The following is an 18,652-nucleotide window of genomic DNA, read 5'->3' as shown; positions in this document are numbered from 1 at the left end:
TCTAAGCCCACGTGGTTGTTGGTAGGATTTAGTTCCTTATTAGCTCAGGCCAAGGCCTCTGTCCTCATCCCTTGTCATTTGGGCTTCTTTAATATGTCAGCTTTCTTCATTAAAGCCAGCAAGAGAGAGATTCTGCTAGAAAGACAGAAGTCATGGTCACATGTAACCTAATCATAGAAGTAGCATCCCATCACCTTTGTTATTCTCTTCTGGTTAGAAGTAAGCCACAAGACTTCCCAGGTGGCCCAACAGTTAGGAATTCACCTTGCAGTGCCGGGAGCATGGGATTGATTCCTGCTTGGGCAACTAAGATCCGACATGCCGCTAGGTAAATAAGCCTGCAAGCCATGACTAGAGAAGCCCATACACCGCACCAAGGACTCAACACAGCCAAAATTATAAAAAAAAAAAAGTGAATCACAAGTCCCACCACACTTAAGGGGAGGGGATTACACAAGAGTATGAATCCCAGGAAGCAGGGGTCATTGGCGTCCCTCTTAGAGTTGACCTGCCATAGACACATTCCCCAAACTAAGTTCCCTGAAACACTATTATGTCTCAAGACATTAACTATACTCTGGAAACAAAATAAACCGAACCAATGCTAATGATTATTTTTCATCTAGATGTTCTTAGGGAAATGCAAAATATACTTTTATATAATGACACCATGTATTATCTGCCATACTCAAGAAAATTTTCCTTGAAAGATTAATACTTGATACAAGAATGTAAAATGTACACCCTCTATGTTGATGCAAAGCTGAAGCTCCATTGATTCCAGGTTGATCCATGCTGTTTATTCAATGATGATGTATGCTATGTATCTTGTTTTACACTTTCAACATTAATTAATATTTAATGTTTCTGATATATTAAATATTTATATTGCACAAACTCATTCTCCACAGATCCGTACTGAAGAGAAGGATGTTTTCAAACAAAAAGGAGAATCTTGAGCTTCTCAGACTGTGCCACAATCAAATAATCAAAAATAAGAGCACATCAAAATGAAGGCTACACCTTTTCTTTCTAAAAATGCCTAGAGCCAAGCTGTCTGAAATAAAACAATGAATTTTTCTGGAATAATCTGAGTCAAGAATACCAAGATTTTGCATAACGTGTGATTCCTTTCTCCGTAACACATGTACACAACATGGAAATTTTGCAGTAAAAAGAAAATATAGATTTAATGCTGCACTTCACATTTGCATTTAAGTCAACAATATTCTTACAATTAAGGCAACTTATGAAAAAACAACAATAAAAACCAAACACTATTTTCATTGAAAAGTGTGTAGTTTTAATGTCACATTTTATATTGACATATAAAATACGTTCTTAAATGTTTCCATTGTTCATTGTCCAATACATTGTTCTTAATGTATTCCATTTAAAAAAATTTTTGTGACAATTTTTATGTAAGTAACAAAATATGTAATCTGACATCCTCTTTCCCTTGTCAAACCTTCTGAAGAAAATCCTACGCTTAATGTTTAATTCCTTGTACCTTTGTTGTATTGATGGGCTAAAAAGGTGGTAGAAACCATGAGAAGGTCAGTGTATTCCTAGAAAAAGATCATACAAAAAAAGAATGACACAGAAATTTAGAGACAGAGAGAGGTCATCAGAACTTTTAAAGGCAGAGAAGAGAGCAAGAGGCAGCATTCGTAAATAGTGGTTTTTGTATTGAGAAGGATGGACAAAAACATTCTAGTTTTTCTCTTTGCTTTGCGGTATAATCCTCTCTTTTGCTATCCCCTCAAGGTAACCTTCAACAGTAATCATGATTAGTCTTTAAGACTTTTGAAGCCAGGTTTATGAATGTGTTCCTTTTAGCTGTGTCACTGTGCTGGGGTGGCCTTCCAGTGGGCACACAGAAAGCGGCCTGTCTTCACAGCATCCTCTGTGTTTGTCCTGTGCCATTATGGACAACACTCCCAATTGCCACAGTTGGAAACCCACTCAACAGAGCATGAATGTGCAAGGTTGACTTTACTGAAGATTTCACGGTGGAGACCAAGGAGATGTTTCCTTTGCGTCATGGATAACTTCATTATGAGATGTCCCCTGGGACATCTCTCCCCAGGACGGTCTTCTTGTCTCTGTTTCTCCATCTGCTTTTTTTCCTCCTTCCTCCTCTGGTATACCCCTCTAGCTCTTCCAGACCTGCCTACCAGTACCCTACATGGCAAACAAAACACCCTCCTTAGAAATCCATGTAGGACTATGCAGAAATGTTTTTCGTTGTCATGTAAAGTTAAAATAAACACAGATCCTGTTTTACTCATTTATTATAGCAATTGTTCTATCAGTCATTATGATATGAATATAAACCCCATTACAAGTCTGCATTACATCTCTTGACCTATCAATACATTTGAATTTGAAAGGGCTTTTGCTGTCTCAGTGGTCTGGGAAAATTTACAGTATGATGTCCAGTGGGAAGTGGCATCCTGAAATCCAGGTTAGACAGGAGGGTCTGGGCAAAACCTGGGTAAAGTTGTTGGCTCAGAAGGATAAGTCACTTGGAGAGGGAGTGGCTTAAGTTCATTCATTCACTAAGCATTAGTTGTACACTTATCCTGAGTCAGATATGGAGCTGGGGCTATGAAAAGAACCAAGGTGGATGTGGTCGAGAAGTCTATAGTCTGGTGACAGAGATGAGTAATTAAACAAACGACTTGAATATAATGTGGTAGGTGACAGGGGAAGTACAGCGTGAAATAGACCAGCTGTCGACACCCCCTGACCATTTATCCACAACAAATAGAAAAGAGGTGGGGAGGGGAGTAGGAGGGGCTGTTGAGCAGAGGTAACAGCAAGTACCAAGGTGAGCAAGCAAAGGAAGCTTGCGCAGCTTGAAGTGTGTCAGAAAAAGGGCTCATTTTGACTCTGACGTGGGCTCTGAGTGGGGCAGGCTAGGTAGAGTCCAAAAGATGCTGGAGAGTTTAACAAAAATACATGTATTATCTTTTTTTTTTTTTACTTTGGGATATGAATTTTTTTTTACCTTTCAAATTTTATGTTTGCTCATGGAATGAATTGAAATCTAGTGTGTAATTTCAGATCAGACACAATGACGACTGTATTATTTTTGTTTTAAGAAGTATAAATATATTATAAGTTAGAAATTAACAATTAACCAGTCAGTGAAATTGACCTATATATAAGAAAATGTATCCAATAGCTAATACTTCGGAGAAGGCAATGGCAACCCACTCCAGTACTCTTGCCTGGAAAATCCCACGGACAGAGGAGCCTGGTAGGCTGCTGTCTATGGGGTCGCATAGAGTTGGACACGACTGAGCGACTCATTTTTCACTTTTCATGCATTGGAGAAGGAAATGGCAACCCACTCCAGTGTTCTTGCCTGGAGAATCCCAGGGATGGCGGAGCCTGGTGGGCTGCCATCTATGGGGTTGCACAGAGTCAGACACGACTGAAGTGCCTTAGCACCAGCAGCAGCAGCAGCTAATACTTTAATTTGTACCCATTTTATAGCAATATTTACTTCCAAGACTTCTAAATTTGTTCCTGCCTTTTAGATAATTATTTCTCATCTCTGAATGCTCTCCTGTAAATTCTGGAAACTGAAGAATGCATTTGTAGATAAGACATTAACTTGCGTTTACTAACTGTAGCTTTCGAGTTCGTTTTTTGGTTTTTTTTTTTTCTCTCTTTGTGGTTTGCTACTTGAACTATTCTTTACAGCCTTTATATTCACGGGATTCTTTCATACGGTGATTACAAGATTGACAGCTATTAAGTATGATGGTAAGTGAAAATAATATACTTTGATAGGGTGTTCAAAAAGCAGAGTGCTGTGTTTACATCCACCTTTCCTTCTATGGTTTGACCAGTATTATCAAAATACATGCACTTTCTTGATACAAAAGAAATTAATTTCATGTTAAGAATTTTTTCTGAGAATATCTTGAGCAACCTTCAAAACAGTAGCAAAAAGGCTGGTATATTACAAATTGATTTTGAAATTCTTTCCCTTAAACTGAATATGATGCTCTTTGGAGGTGAAAACAATTAAACACAGGACCAGCTGGATAACCAGGAATAGCCGCATCTTGGGGTTACATTAGAAAATATCTCTCCAGAGTGCCCACCGTTCATGAAATGTGCAAAAAACAGTGCTAAAGATTCCTGTGATAAGAAGAGATGTAAAGGGCATTGTTAGAACCTAGACATGAGGCATGGAATTAAATGTGAGTGGCTGGGTAAGCCTTACTGGGGAGGTGATGTTTCACATCAGGGAAGATGGTTTCTCTTTGCCCTTTCTCCCTTTCCCCTATTGCCTGATTATTTCTATTCACCCAGGATTTCTGGGGCCATGTGCTCAATTACCACACCAATGTAGTAATTAGGTAAAAAGACTCTGAAATAAAAGCATTCTGGATATGAGTTTGTAGTTCAAAGAAGAGGAACTTGTTCTTTTTCACTTGGTTTTTAAAATTTTATTTTATTGAAATTTAGTTCATTTACAACTTTGTGTTAGTTTTACATGTACAGCAAAGTGATTTAGTTATATATATACACACGTGTGTGTGTATACACCTATTCTTTTAAATATTCTTTTCCATTATAGCTTATTACAGAATATTGAATATAGTTCCCTGTGCTGTGTAGTAGGACCTTGTTATTTATCCATTCTATATACAATAGTTTGTATCTGTTAATCTGCTAAGTTCAAACTTCCAATCCATCCGTCCCGCCCTTTGTCAACCACAAGCCTGTCCTCCATGTCTGTGAGTCTGTTTCTCTTTTGTAGATAAATTCATTTGTGTCCGATTTTAGATTCCCCTTATACGTGGTGTCATATGGGATCTGTCTTTCTCATTCTGACTTACTTCACTTAGTATGATGATGTCTGGGTCCATCCATGTTGCTACAAATGGCATTATTTCGTTCTTTTTTATGATCGAGTAATATCCCATTGTATATATGTACCACATCTTCTTTATCCATTTATCTGTCGATGGACAATTCCATGTCTTGCCTATTGTGAAGACTGCTGCTCGGAACAGAGTTGTGCGTGTATCTTTTTGAATTATAGCCTTGAAGGAGTTTTTTCTTGCTCACAGTCACTTTCTCTGTCTCAAGCCCCTTTCCATTGCCATGCCTTCCCCCTGACTTATTGACTTCTTTGTCAATGGAGATCTCCCCTGACCAACAGGCAATGCAATGGTAACCTAGATGGTTTCTAAATACTCAGGCATTCCCCGCCCCAGCACAGGAATTAATGTCCAGATGAGACAGAGGTCAGCTAACCAGGAAAGACCCTCAGAAAGACAAGGAAGGAGCTTCCCTGGTGGTCCAGTGGCTAAGACTCTGCACTCTCAGTGCAGGAGCCAGGGTTCGATTTCTAGTCAGAGAACTAGATCCCAGATGCTGCAACTAAGAGTTTGCATGCTGCAATTAAAGATCCTGCATGCAACAACCAAGATCTGTTGCAACCAAAAAAATGAATTAAAAAAAAAATAAAAACAAAGAAAGACAGGGAGACAGAGACTAAAAGACACAAGTTTAACTGACAAGGACAGGGACACCCACACCACTGTATGAGGGGAAATGTACTGTCTTGGATGGCATTTGTCCTAAACAACTTGACAAATTTTTTAAAACTTGATATCTAAATGGAGAATGGCAATAAATATTTGAGGTAGAGAAGTCAAATCAAATGATGCTTTTTTTCTTCTCATGCATCTTATAGTCACTCTGAGAACAGACAGCCCTTTGACTGTTGAATAGGAAAATTTGGATATTCTAGGTAGGCTTAATTATCTGCAGTAGTTATCTTTTTCATTCATTTGTTTATTTATACAACAAAAATATATATAACACTTCCTATATCTCATACACTGTGAAATCAAAATATAAATAAAATGAAGTGAGCCTAATGAGGGAATCAGCAAGTACAGTATAATGATTTAAGTACAATATAAGTTTCAGGAAGGATGGGGACCATATTTGTATTCAAAATTCCATCCTTAATGCAACACATGACATATAAGAGGTATGTGTCAAATGTGTGTGTCTAATGTACATGCATAGCTTGGAAGCAGGACATATAATCAGATAGGGTGGGAGAATGAGGAATGTCCATCTGAGCTTGGAGACCATGTCTAGAGTGGCACCATTCTCCTTGATGGTGTGAATTTATGCAGCAGGGTTCAACTGCTTGATTTTCAATGAGATCATTGGATAATTTGGATCATAATAAGTTCCAGAAAGCAAAACATACAGGAGCAGAAAGGCCAAGGGCCCTCCTGGAAGCAGTTGAAGCAATGAAGCATAAAGTCTAGAATGAAGAGAGAAGGAATGAAGCTCAAAGAAAATGAAAAAATGGTCACTGAACCAGAAACTTCATGAGGTTTCAAGATTGGAGAATGGGGCTTAAAATGAAGAAACAGGACAAAGAGGGGGATGTGTATGTATAAAAATGGGAAATGGAGCCATGGAGGATTATGTCAGTTTCCAGTGGGTATGCAGAAGTAGTTGTAGTTCAGTTGCTCAGTCGTGTCTGACTCTGCGACCCCATGGACCGCAGTACACTAGGCTTCCCTGTCCTTCACTATCTCCTGAAGTTCACTCAAATTCATGTCCATTGAATCAGTGATGCCATCCAGCCATCTCATCCTCTGTCATCCCCTTCTCCTCCTGCTTTACAATCTTTCCCAGCATCAGATGGCCAAAGTATTGGAGCTTCAGCTTCCGCATCAGTCCTTCCAATGAATATTCAGGATTGATTTCCATTTAAGAAAAGAAGGTCAAAGCAATATGTAACACTTGGGCGGTGGTTGGGTCACCTTTGTTGTGTTGCACAATGGCAATAGTGGCAATGGAGGGGAAGAGCCCCAGGCCAAAGACATCATGGGAGCACTGGCAGGGAAGTCAGTAAGTGCGCATCCGAGAGGGAGAGCCCAGGTGGAATGAGCCTCAGAGTGAGTCTCAGCCAGGGTTTCCCCAGAAAGTGGAGCCTGAGTTAATTGAGCTTGCCTGTAGTTGATTGATTTTAGAAGCAATCCTAAGAAATAGGATGGGAGATTGGGGAGAGCAAGCAATGAGCACCACTGTGAGTGAGGGGGGCTCAGTCCTGTCCTCAAAATCTTCTGAGAAGCCATATGGAATAAACCTTAGAATTTATCCACTGGTGTCTTCTCCCCTTCATCAAGTGTTATGCTGGGCAGCTGAAACTTCCCATCAGTGAGGCGGTACCAGTGTGAGTGCAAAGCAAGTTTGTGCAGGTGTCCTGTGCTAAAGCTTCTAAGATGCCCCAGGTAGAAGTCAAAAGATAAAAAGGTGCAGCTGAGGCAATACGCCATCAGCTTTCCAGCTGCCTGAAGCTGATTGGCACAGCAGTACTGGAGGAAAAAGGTGGGCAGAGAGAATGTGAGGTGGGACGCAAGAGGTGCCTGTGACAATGCATTAAAGAGTCATTGTCTATGAGCAGTAGGTGGGAGCAAGTAGAAAGCCTAGGCACTGAGGGTGCCACAGACAGATGGTTTGGGCGGCCAGAGTTTGATCGTTTTGGCCAAGGATGCCAAGGGAAAGTGAATGAAAAGTCATTTTTGTCTGAGCAAGACTCAACCCTGAGGAGGAGACTGAGATGGTAAGCTCTAGGCTCATCTGGACTTTCAGATGTTTCCTAGAACTAAGCAGGTTTAACCAGATCTAGAAATCTAATCAAGGCATGGATGATTGTGAAAGCAAGCTGTGACCTAATCAATAGTATCACGATTGATATCAGAAGTGTGGTCTGAAAGTAGAAATGTATAAGATTATCCATCTATATCTATTATCTATTTATAACTATATTTACCTATCAACTATACCCATATCTATCATTCTATCATCTATCTATACATTTATATGCATATATGTGTGCATGTGCAGTTTTTCTGGTAAAAGACGAATGGAAAAGAAGAAGGCATTAAGTTCAGTTTAGTTGATCAGTCGTGTCCAAATCTTTGTGATCCCATGAACTGCTTTCCTGTCCATCATCAACTCCTGGAGATTGCTCAACCTCATGTCAATCAAGTCGGTGATGCCATCCAATCATCTCATCTTCTGTCACCTTCTTCTCCTCTTGCCTTCAATATTTCCCAGCATCAGGGTCTTTTCTAATGGGTCGGCTCTTTGCAATAAAGTATTGTATCTTCAGCTTCAGCATTAGTCCTTCCAATGAATATTCAGGACCAATTTCCTTTAGGAATCACTGGTTTGATCTCCTTGCTGTCCAGGGGACTCTCAAGAGTCTTCTCCAACACCACAGTTCAAAAGCGTCAGTTTTTCAGTGCTCAGCCTTCTTTATGGTCTGACTCTCACATCCATACATGACTACTGGAAAATCCAGTAGCTTTGACTATACGGATCTTGTAGGCAAAGTAAAGTCTGCTTTTTAATATGCTGTATAGGTTGGTCATAGCTTTTCTTCTGAGGAGCAAGCCTCTTTTAATTTCATGACTGCAGCCACCATCTGCAGTGATTTTGGAGCCAAAGAGAATAAAGTCTTTCACTGTTTCCACTGTTTCCCCATTTTTTGCCCTGAAGTGATGGGACCAGATGCCATGATCTTAGTTTTTTGAATGTTGAATTTTAAGCCAACTTTTTCACTCTCCTCTTTCACTTTCATCAAGAGGCTCTTTAGTTCTTCGCTTTCCGTCATAAGGGTGGTGTCATCTGCATATCTGAGGTTACTGATATTTCTGAGGTTACTGATAATCTTGATTCCAGCATGTGCTTCTTCCAGCCCAGTATTTCACATGGTGTACTCTGCATATAAGTTAAATAAGCAGGATGACCATATACAGCCTTAACGTACTCTTTTCCCGATTTGGAATCAGTCTGTTGTTTTATGTCCAGTTATGTTTCTTCTTGACCTTCATACAGATTTCTCAGGAGGCAGGTAAGGTGGTCCGGTATTCCCATCTCTTGAAGAATTTTCCAGTTTGTTGTGATCAACAACAACAGTCAAAGTCTTTAGCATAGTCAATGAAGCAGAAGTAGATGTTTTTCTGAAAATCTCTTGAGTTTTCTGTGATCCAGCGGATGTTGGCAATATGATCTCTGGTTCCTCTGCCTCTTCTAAATCCAGCTTGAACATCCGGAAGTTCATGATTCACCTACTGCTGAAGCCTAGCCTGGAGAATTTTGAGCATTACTTTACTAGCGTGTAACATGAGTGCAATTGTGCAGTAGTTTGAACATTCTTTGGCATTGCCTTTCTTACGGATTGGCATGAAAACTGACATATTCCAGTCCCGTGGCCACTGCTAAGTTTTCCAAATTTGTGGGCATATTGAATGCAGCACTTAAACAGCATCGTCTTTGAGGATTTGAAATAGCTCAACTGGAATTCCATCACCTCCACTAGCTTTGTTCAAGTGATGCTTCCTAAGGCCCACTTGACTTCGCATTCCAGGATATCTGGCTCTAGATGTGTGATCACACCATCGTGGTTATCTGGGTCATGAAGATCTTTTTTGTATAGTTCTTCTGTATATTCTTGCCACCTCTTCTTAATATCTTCTGCTTCTATTAGGTCCATACCATTTATGTCCTTAATTGTGCCCCTTTTCCCATGAAATGTTCCCTTGGTATCTCTAATTTTCTTGAAGAGATATCCAGCCTTTCCCATTCTATTGTTTTCCTCTATTTCTTTGCATTGATCTCTGAGGAAGGCTTTCTTATCTCTCCTTGCTATTCTTTGGAACTCTCTATTCAAATGGGTATATATTTCTTTTTCTCCTTTGCCTTTAGCTTCTCTTCTTTTCTCAGCTATTTGTAAGGCCTCCCAGGCAACCATTTTGCCTTTTTGCATTTTTTTTTTTTCTTGTGGATGGTCTTGATCACTGCCTCCTGTACAATGTTACGAACCTCTGTCCATAGTTCTTCTTCAGGCACTCTATCTATCAGATCTAATCCCTTGAATCTATTTGTCACTTCCACTGTATAATCATAAGGGATTTTATTTAGGTCATACCTGAATGGTCTAGCGGTTTTCCCTACTTTTTTCAATGTAACTGAGCCTCAAAAAGCTCCAATTTATAAAGATATAATTTATCTGATCCACTTGAAAGTTTTCTTCCTCGAGGTAAATTAACAAATTAGCATTCTGATTTAGATAGAAGTCTTTTGAGAGTTTGTTTAGCCAGTTAAGTTCCCCTGAGCCTGAACGACTCTGGGCTTATGAATAAATCAAGTCTGTGGACCCCAAAGTGGAAGGTCAAACCTGAGAACTCAGGGACTGCACCCTTTGCCCTATGAGAGTCTAGCTCACTTCCTCTGATATTTTAGAATTAGTATTCTGATGTCAATACACGATGTCTGTGACGTATCATTGTGTGGAAGTAAAAGTATGTCTGTGTGGCATAGTTTACTATTACTGCATAACAAATTAACACAAAGCTTGAAACAATACACACTTATTGTCTCAGAGTCCCTGTGGGTCAGAAATCTGAACATGGCTTAACTAGTTCTAATACTACAGACCCTTTCACAGACAACAATCAAGGTGTCAACTGGGAGTAGCTGTCTTCGGGTCTTAAGAATCTATTTCCCATCCCCTAGGGTTGTTGGCAGAATTGAGGCCACTGTGGACTGTTGGACCTAGGTTCTCAGTTTCTGGCTGGCTCTTCCTTCAGTTCCCTGCCCCATGGGCCTCTTCAACCTGGCAGCTTGCATCATCAAAACCAGCAAAAATCTGTTAGAGAAGTAATTATCTTTTGAAACATAATCATGGACATCCATCATATTTGTCAGATGCTATTGGCTAGAAGAGAGTCCATGTTCAACAGACGGGGTTTGCATAAAAGTGTACAGAGATCATTGGCAACGAGCTTAGCACATACCTAGCAAGCTGTGTATCATTCTAAAGGGGTGTGTAGGTCAATTAGGGTACAAGCTAGGCTGCTACAACAAAGAGGTGCATATACAGTCTTAAAGGCTAGAAACTGAGTGCTCTCTTTCTCTCTCTCTCTCATTATAGACCAGATGTCCGCAGTCAGTCCAAGGTTGAGAAGTGGCTGTGCCTCTCCAAGGACCAAGGACCAAGGACCCAGGCTTCTTTTCTCCTGTTGCTCAATCTTCCTGCAAGATGCTGTTCTAGTCTGATGGTCACAACTGGTTCATACTTCATCCTCAATCTAATTTCTGGGAATGAAAAAGAGGAGATAAGGATGGAATCAAATTTATCTTAAGCATGTGATACATCAGAGGAGTTGCACTGGTCCCTCCTACTCACATCTCATGGGTGGGAACTGGGGCCCATGGCCATAGCTATGAGGAGGCTGAGAAATGTAGTTTTCTGTTGGTCAGCCATGTGCCTGTCAGAACTTGAGAGGAAGTTTCCTATTAAATAAAGAGAAGAGAATGGACACTGGAGAGGAATAAGTGGTCTCCACCAAAGTGCCCAAGAATGACAGGAGGGTTGAACCTTTACCTTGTTACTTTCAGGTCACACAGCAGATGTTTATTCCTCGAAACCCTGACATTCTCTTTAGAGCTCTGATGGTTACCTAGAAAATTCTGTATGTGGACTGGCATAGCTCCCAATTCTAGTTGAGCAATTTCAAGCTTCACTAAAATACTAATTGCAGCCCAAATGAGGGTTAGTTCAAATGTGGTGTTTTCCCAAAGTAGAAAGAAAAATTAGGTGCTTTGCAGATGACCTCAATGCTGTATGGCTGTATTTTGTTATTAAAATATCCTAAATGATAAAATCCAAACATATAACATATTAAAATTACTGGGTAATTGCTAATAAAGAGAAGGATTCTTAACTTTTTATACATTTGATCATCATAGTCCTTTAAATCAAGAGGGCTCCTAGTACATTTCACTTATTGTAAAAGGTTATAATGTATTTAAAAAGAAAAACTCTATTCCCCTATTGACACAAAGCAAGTTGGTGCCTGATAAGTTCTATTAGAAAGACAAGCACTGATTAGGTTTTGATTGCCATGTTGTCTGCGTCATTTCCAGACACTGACAGTGGATGATTTCCAGCTGACACAGTGAAACCCAGAACAATGCCTAGTGTTTCTGAATTTTAATTAGTTTTAAAACTTTCCTTTATTGCATTATTTGATAGTGCCAACTCTGTGGACAGAGGAGCCTGGGGGGCTACAGTCCATGGGGTTGCAAAGAGTCAGACATGACTGAATGGCTAATACTTTCATTTTCATGGCTAATGAGGGGCTTCCCAAGTGGTGCCAATAGTAAAGAAACTGCCTGCCAACACAGGAGACATAAGAGATGCAGGTTTGATCCCTGGAGGAAGGCATGGCAATTCACTTCAGTATTCTTGCCTGGAGAATCCCAAGGACAGAGGAGCCTGGTGGGTTACAGTCCATAGTGTCACATAGAGTTGGACACAAGTGAAGCAACTTAGCGCACACACATAGCTAATGAATTCTCATTGATTTATCCATCTTGAAAACTGTTAGGAGAACCACTAACCAGTGTCCAGAGAGGCAGATAGGGTCCACTAGAAAGTTAGGAGAAGTCCCTGAGCTGCATTTTTGAAAGCCATCAAGTTTTTTCTTTAAATAATTACCTTAGTCTGATGGCATTTTGCCAGAAGTATTAAGAAATTCAGATGCATCTCTTGTCTTTCACTCAGTTATTGACAGTTTATAGCTATGTTTCAGATTTTTTTAAAGCAGAATGCAGTTAGAATAATTCATCCGGTTTACTTTTCCACCTTCTAGTGAAGGAGTCCCAGTGTGGATTCCAAGGAACTGTTTGTGGAGTTTCTTGACACTCTTGAAATTATATGTAAAATTTGTGTTCATGTGCAAAGACTTTGACATCAAAGACTAAGAGAGTCTTTGACACTAAAAAGGTTAAGGGCAATTATTTCAGTGGCTGGATAACACAGTGATGAAATAAGACTGAAAAAATAATAGAAATAACAACCATCACTTATTGAGCAATTCCTACCTGTCAGGTATTATGTTGAACTCTTTATATAAAATATATCATTTCATCCTCACAGCAATCCTATAAAGGATGCTGTAATAACCCCATTTAACAGAAAGAGAGAGAAAGTCTGGCATGTTTTGGGACCATCAACCAAATAAGGAGTTGGACTGCACAGTGGGAAGGGAGAGGAGTAAGATTATAAAGCTGTGAAGTTAGTAGAAAAGAGAAGCTCACGTAGCTAGACTGTCACTCGGCTAATAAATGAGAGAAGCCCAATTTGAACTCACGGTGATCTCACTCCAAAGCCTGTGCCTCCAATTTCCATGTCTGAACCTCCTGTTGTGGAAACAGGAGTGGGTAGAACCTGCTTTATGCTGATGTACAATAATCTACACCCAGAGAACAGTTCAAAGACGGGGCAAAGGTTTGGGCTTATTGTTTAGTTTTAAAGTTGGGGGTTATTCATCATTTATCATTTATGAATGGTTATCCATCCATTCATTCATCTGTGTCTTGAATATTTATTGAGCACCTCATGGGCACTAATCATGTTGCTAAATGCTAGGACCTCAAGATCAAAAGTCATGTCCCTCTTCCCAAGGGAGCTTACAAATTAATGGAGACATGGATTTGCTAACCCTCCATGACAGAAGAATGTGAAGGAACTGAAATGAATTTATGAACAAACTACAATAAGAACATAGGAGAAGAGATACTTAAATCTCCCTAGAGGGGCCAGAGATCCTTTAAAAGGTGAGAAACCCTAGAAATGAGAATTGTAAAGAGAGTCGCTTTTAGGAAGATAAGCTGAGCAATGTGCAGATGAGAGAGAAGGAGGGGAAAAAGAATATACAATGTATTTGCGGAATTTCGCATGGTTTGACGTTACAAAAGCATGAAGAGTGAAGAGGAGGCGGAGGTAGGTTGAGGCACAGTTACAAGACTGACAATCAGGCCTGGCTGTGTAGACCCTGGGATGGCAGGCTCCATCGAGGATGAAGTGTTGCTGGCATTGTGTGAGCAGCAGAGAGACAGGGTTCTATCTTTGCTTTAGAAGGTTCACTCTGACAGCCCCGGGGAGGAAGGGTGGAGGGGGACTGAGATCAAAGCCTGCATAGCTTCTAGGAGACTACGGAGCCACACAGGTAACCAGACGACGTCGTCCTGGACTAGAACAGAGGCAGTGGAATGGATTCAAGAGACAACTGGCGTGTAGATTCGGTAGGCCTTGGTGGTTGATGGATTACGGAGGGCGAGGGAGAGGCCAAAGGCTAACATCATTCCCAAGGGTGTGACTTGAACAACTGGCAGATGATGGTGCTGACAATCACAGGCTGGGAACACAGCAAGAGAAAGGGAATAGGTAAGAGTTCACACTGGGACTTGTTGAGTTAGAGGCACCTGCGAGACATCCCAGGGGAGACATCCCAAAGGCAATTCCTTCCTGTGGCACAGAAGGCCTGTGGCTTCCCATGTGGCACTAGTGGTAAAGAATCTGCCTACAATATAGGAGACACAGGTTTGATCTCTGAGTTGGGAAGATCCCCTGGAGCAGAAAATGGCAACCTGCTCCAGTATTCTTGCCTAGGAAATCCTATGGACAGAGGAGTCTGATGGGTCCATGGGTCTCAAAAGAGTCAGATATGCCTAAGCACACGGTTGTTTACAGAAGGTGTGAACCTCAAGGCTGCTCAGTAGTCTGCAGTGGATTCAGGGAGAAAGGGCGTCCTTTCTGTGTGTTTCTTTGCCAATAAGGCCACCAAGGCTGCTTTTGGTCTGAGTCCCAGGCTGTCCTGAGAATTAGCTCCTTTAAGATCTGATTATATCTAACCCTTTTTATTCACAGTGCCTCCAAACCACTCCGTAGAACCCAGGAGAACCTCATCTCTTTCCCTCTAGTCAACATGTGTAATCCCTTCCCTCTTCCTTTATCCAGAACCCTGGGATCCCTATGCATATGGGCAAGAAAAAACACGCATCTTTATCAGTTTTTTTGTTTGTTTTTAAAATATTTTATTTGTTTATTTATTTGACAGGGCTTAGTAATGGCATGTGGGACCTAGTTCCCTGACCAGGGATCAAACCCAGGTCCCCTGCATTGGGACCTCGGAGTCTTAGCCACTGGACCACCCTGGAAGTCCCTTATATCAGGTTTAAGGTGAGGAGATTACCACATCCCCAGTCTCCATTCATGGGCTCTTTTCCCTGCTACCCATATGTGTGAATAAAGTCTAGAGTGAGAGTGAAAATGTTGATAATGATTAGCTCTATGTGGTGGGATGACGGATAGTTTTTACACCTTTTTGTGCTCAGTCGCTTCAGTCGTGTCCAACTCTTTGCGACCTATGGACTGCAGCCTGCCAGGCTCCTCTGTCAGTGGGATGCTCCAGGCACGAATACTGGAGTGGGTATCCTTTTACTCACCTTGATTTGAAAAGTTGCTATTGATGTCAAAATAGAACTTTTAAGAGCTGCAGACTTTGTAATCTTCCATTCCGTCATTTCTACTGCCCGTGCCTGAGGCTGCTCTGTGATCAGGCACAGAGCCTGCACCTGGATGCCACCCATGGATCCTGCCCGTCCCAGTTTTCATCTCCACTCAGCCCCTGCCCTGCGATCAGCTGGAAATCACACGGCCAGTGAAAGACAGAACCCATGTAAAAGAGAACTGATTGCTGTGAGCATTAACCGAATTGTAGGGCATGTGACAAGGGAACTGTAGCAGGCTGTAATCAGAGGAGAGAGAGAGCTCTAGTTCTCATCGCTGTGACATCACCGCTCATTGAATGGAAACCATGGCAATGAGTTAACAATGTGAAATAGTAGTCTCCTGAATGCTGCAACGAAGAGGAAGGTGGAACAATGGAAAGGTAGCTGGAAGGAACACGTCAGCCAGGACAAGTGTGAAACCCTGGATCCCGGTGTAATTTAAACTGGGCCGTGGGGGGAAGGTGACTTAGGGTACAGTGGGCCACTGCCCAGGGCATTACTCACCTGGTACCTGTCTGGTGACACCCTGGCCTCAATAGGAATATTGCCTGACACCATAGAAATGCTAGAAATGCTGTCCTCTGATTCAGTACTCATCCTTGCGGAGGTTAAAAATTAACCGGGGCCTTTACACAGCCCCCACGCACACCTTCGGACTTCAGAAATGTCTCCTTACTGAGGCCTCTTTGGCCTGCTGGCACCACACCCTTTGTGTAATTCTTTTTTATTGTTTCACAGCCAACAGCAACACTCCTTCTGAATGGTGACTGCGTCTACTGGAAAGGCCTCCTGGGGGCCCAGGGCTGGCTCCAGCCCAGTGTTGCAGGGCCCTGGAGGGTTGTGATGGCCCTCAGAAGTGAGCAGCTCTTTAGTGACCTGACTTCTGGAATTCACCTGGACTGTCTCCAGCTTCCCAGACTCTCTCTGAAGGGAGTTTGCTTCCTCGGGGCTATTATTTAACATTTTTACTGAAGTAGAGTTGATTTACAGTGTTGTACTAATGTCTGCAAAGTGACTCATTTATACATATATATACATTCCTTATCACATTATTTTCCATTACATTTTATCACAAGATATTGAATATAGTTACCTGTGCTACGCAGTAGGACCTTGTCGGTTATCCATTCTGTATATACTAATTTGCGTCTGCAAATCTCAAACTCCCAGTCCTTCCCTCCTCCACCTGCTCCTCCTACCCTTTGGCAACTGCAAGTCTATTCTCCTGAGTCTGTTTCGTAGCTGAGTTCGTTTGTGTCCTGTTTTAGAGTCCACATGTAAGTGATATCCTATGGTATTTGTCTTTCTCTTTCTGACTGACTTTGCTTAGCATGAGAATTTCTAGGCCCACCCATGTCACTGCATTATTTCATTCTTACCATGGCTGAGTAGTATTCCTGAGGCCCATTTTTACCTCTGGGAGAGTGCCAGGATTGGGTGAGTACAGGGAGAGTCTCTCCAGTTCTTCAAATACTCCAGCCATGAATTAGCTCAGGCCTAAAATGCCATAGTTAGAGTCCTTCTCGTCCTTTGATCGTTAAAACTCAAATCACTCTACAAATAGAGGTCTGATGGGTGTGTGGAGACAATAATACTCTCTGTGTCTTAATCCAGGCCCTGTAGGTTCTGCTTCTTACATAAAGTTCTCCAGATTTCTTAGCCATAATGATCTTCTCCATTTCTCAATTTCTACAGGGTCTATCTTTGTGCACAAAGCACCCTAGCTCCTCCTGATACACATTTGGGGTTGTTTTCTAGTTCAGTGATTCTCAAGGCAGGGCAGGTTTGCCCTCCAGGGGACATTTGGCAATGTGGGGAGACACTTTTGACTGTTATAACCTGGGAGGGTGGTACTGTCGTCTTGCGAGTAGATTACGTGAGTGACACCGCGAAACTTCCTGCAGGTAGGATGTTCCCTACGTCCTTCCTGTAGGATGGCCCCTACAACAGAGTTACCCAGCCCGGCATGGCAACAGTGCCAAGGCCCAGAGACCCTGCTTCTGTCCATGGATGACGTATTAAGCCTTATCAGTTATCTACATCGTAGTGTGAATGACTTTAGGAGACCCTCCATGAGAGCAGTGTGAATGGGCTGAAGCTGAATAATCTGGGTACCAGTAGTGGTGGAGGGTGGTGAGGGTGGATGGAGAGACTTCAAACGTGAAAGAGGAAATTGAAAGAGAAATTCAGAATTTTCAGAGGAAATATCACTTTCCTTGGGGCAGTCACTAAAGAATTTGTTAATTTGGTTTTTTTCTTCTAGTGCTGTTTGTTAATCAGAGTGTACATCAAAATCCTCAGGGAGTTTTTTCAAAATAAAAATGCTTGAGTCCCATCTTTGAATCTTGTTTAGAGTTGGGTCTGGATATATGTTTTTTATTTTATTTTATTTTGGCTGTGTGGCTTGTGGAATCTTAGTTCCCTGACAAGGCATTGAGCCCAGGCCCTCAGTAGTGAGAGCACAGAGTCCTAACCGCTGGACAGCAAGGGAATTCCTGGGATATTTGTTTTTAGAGGACTCCTCAGGATATGTACCTTTGCTTTCAAACCAGTGTGCTAAAGAACATTAGCCAGTATGACCACCGTTCTAGACTTTCTTCCTTGTTTTGAAAAAAAATTTTATTGAAGTGTAGTTGATTTACAGTGCTGTGTCAATTTCAACTGTACAGCAAAATGATTCCATTTTATATACATATATATATATACCCACTCTTTTTTTTCAAATTCTTTTCCCATATAGACCATTAGAGAATCTTGAGTAGAGTTCCTTGTGCTATACAGTAGGTTCTTATTAGTTATCCATTTTATATGCAGTTGGCACCCCACTCCAGTACTCTTGCCTGGAAAATCCCATGGATGGAGGAGCCTGGTGGGCCACAGTCCATGGGGTCGCTAAGAGTTGGACAAGACTCAGCGACTTCGCTTCACTTTTCACTTTCCTGCATTGGAGAAGACAATGGCAACCCACTCCAGTGTTCTTGCCTGGAGAATCTCAGGGACGGGGGAGCCTCATGGGCTGCCGTCTATGGCATCGCACAGAGTCGGACACGACTGGCGCGACTTGGCAGCAGCAGCAGCAGTGTGTGTATATGTCAGTCCAGGCCCTCTATTCACTCTCCCCTCTTCCCTGTTCCAACCTTTCTTTCCCAATCACAGAGTTTCCACTTTGAAAGAACTAACCATTTTAAAGAAGAATTTGAGATTTTTTTAATTTATTGCCTCC

The 18,652-nt window shown here is 41.6% G+C and overlaps 1 long non-coding RNA gene across 1 annotated transcript; it reads left to right on the top strand.

Moving 5' to 3' along the window:
- The first annotated feature begins 15,658 nt into the window (after positions 1–15,658).
- On the top strand, positions 15,659–16,426 carry LOC132342421 (uncharacterized). Its single transcript, XR_009490788.1, has 2 exons — positions 15,659–15,809; positions 16,168–16,426. It is a non-coding gene; the product is annotated as an uncharacterized lncRNA (long non-coding RNA).
- Positions 16,427–18,652: the final 2,226 nt, after the last annotated feature.

The sequence above is a fragment of the Bos taurus genome, chromosome 16, assembly GCF_002263795.3.
Source record: "Bos taurus isolate L1 Dominette 01449 registration number 42190680 breed Hereford chromosome 16, ARS-UCD2.0, whole genome shotgun sequence".
Taxonomy (NCBI): Eukaryota; Metazoa; Chordata; class Mammalia; order Artiodactyla; family Bovidae; genus Bos; species Bos taurus.
This window is presented reverse-complemented; position numbering and strand designations above follow the sequence as displayed.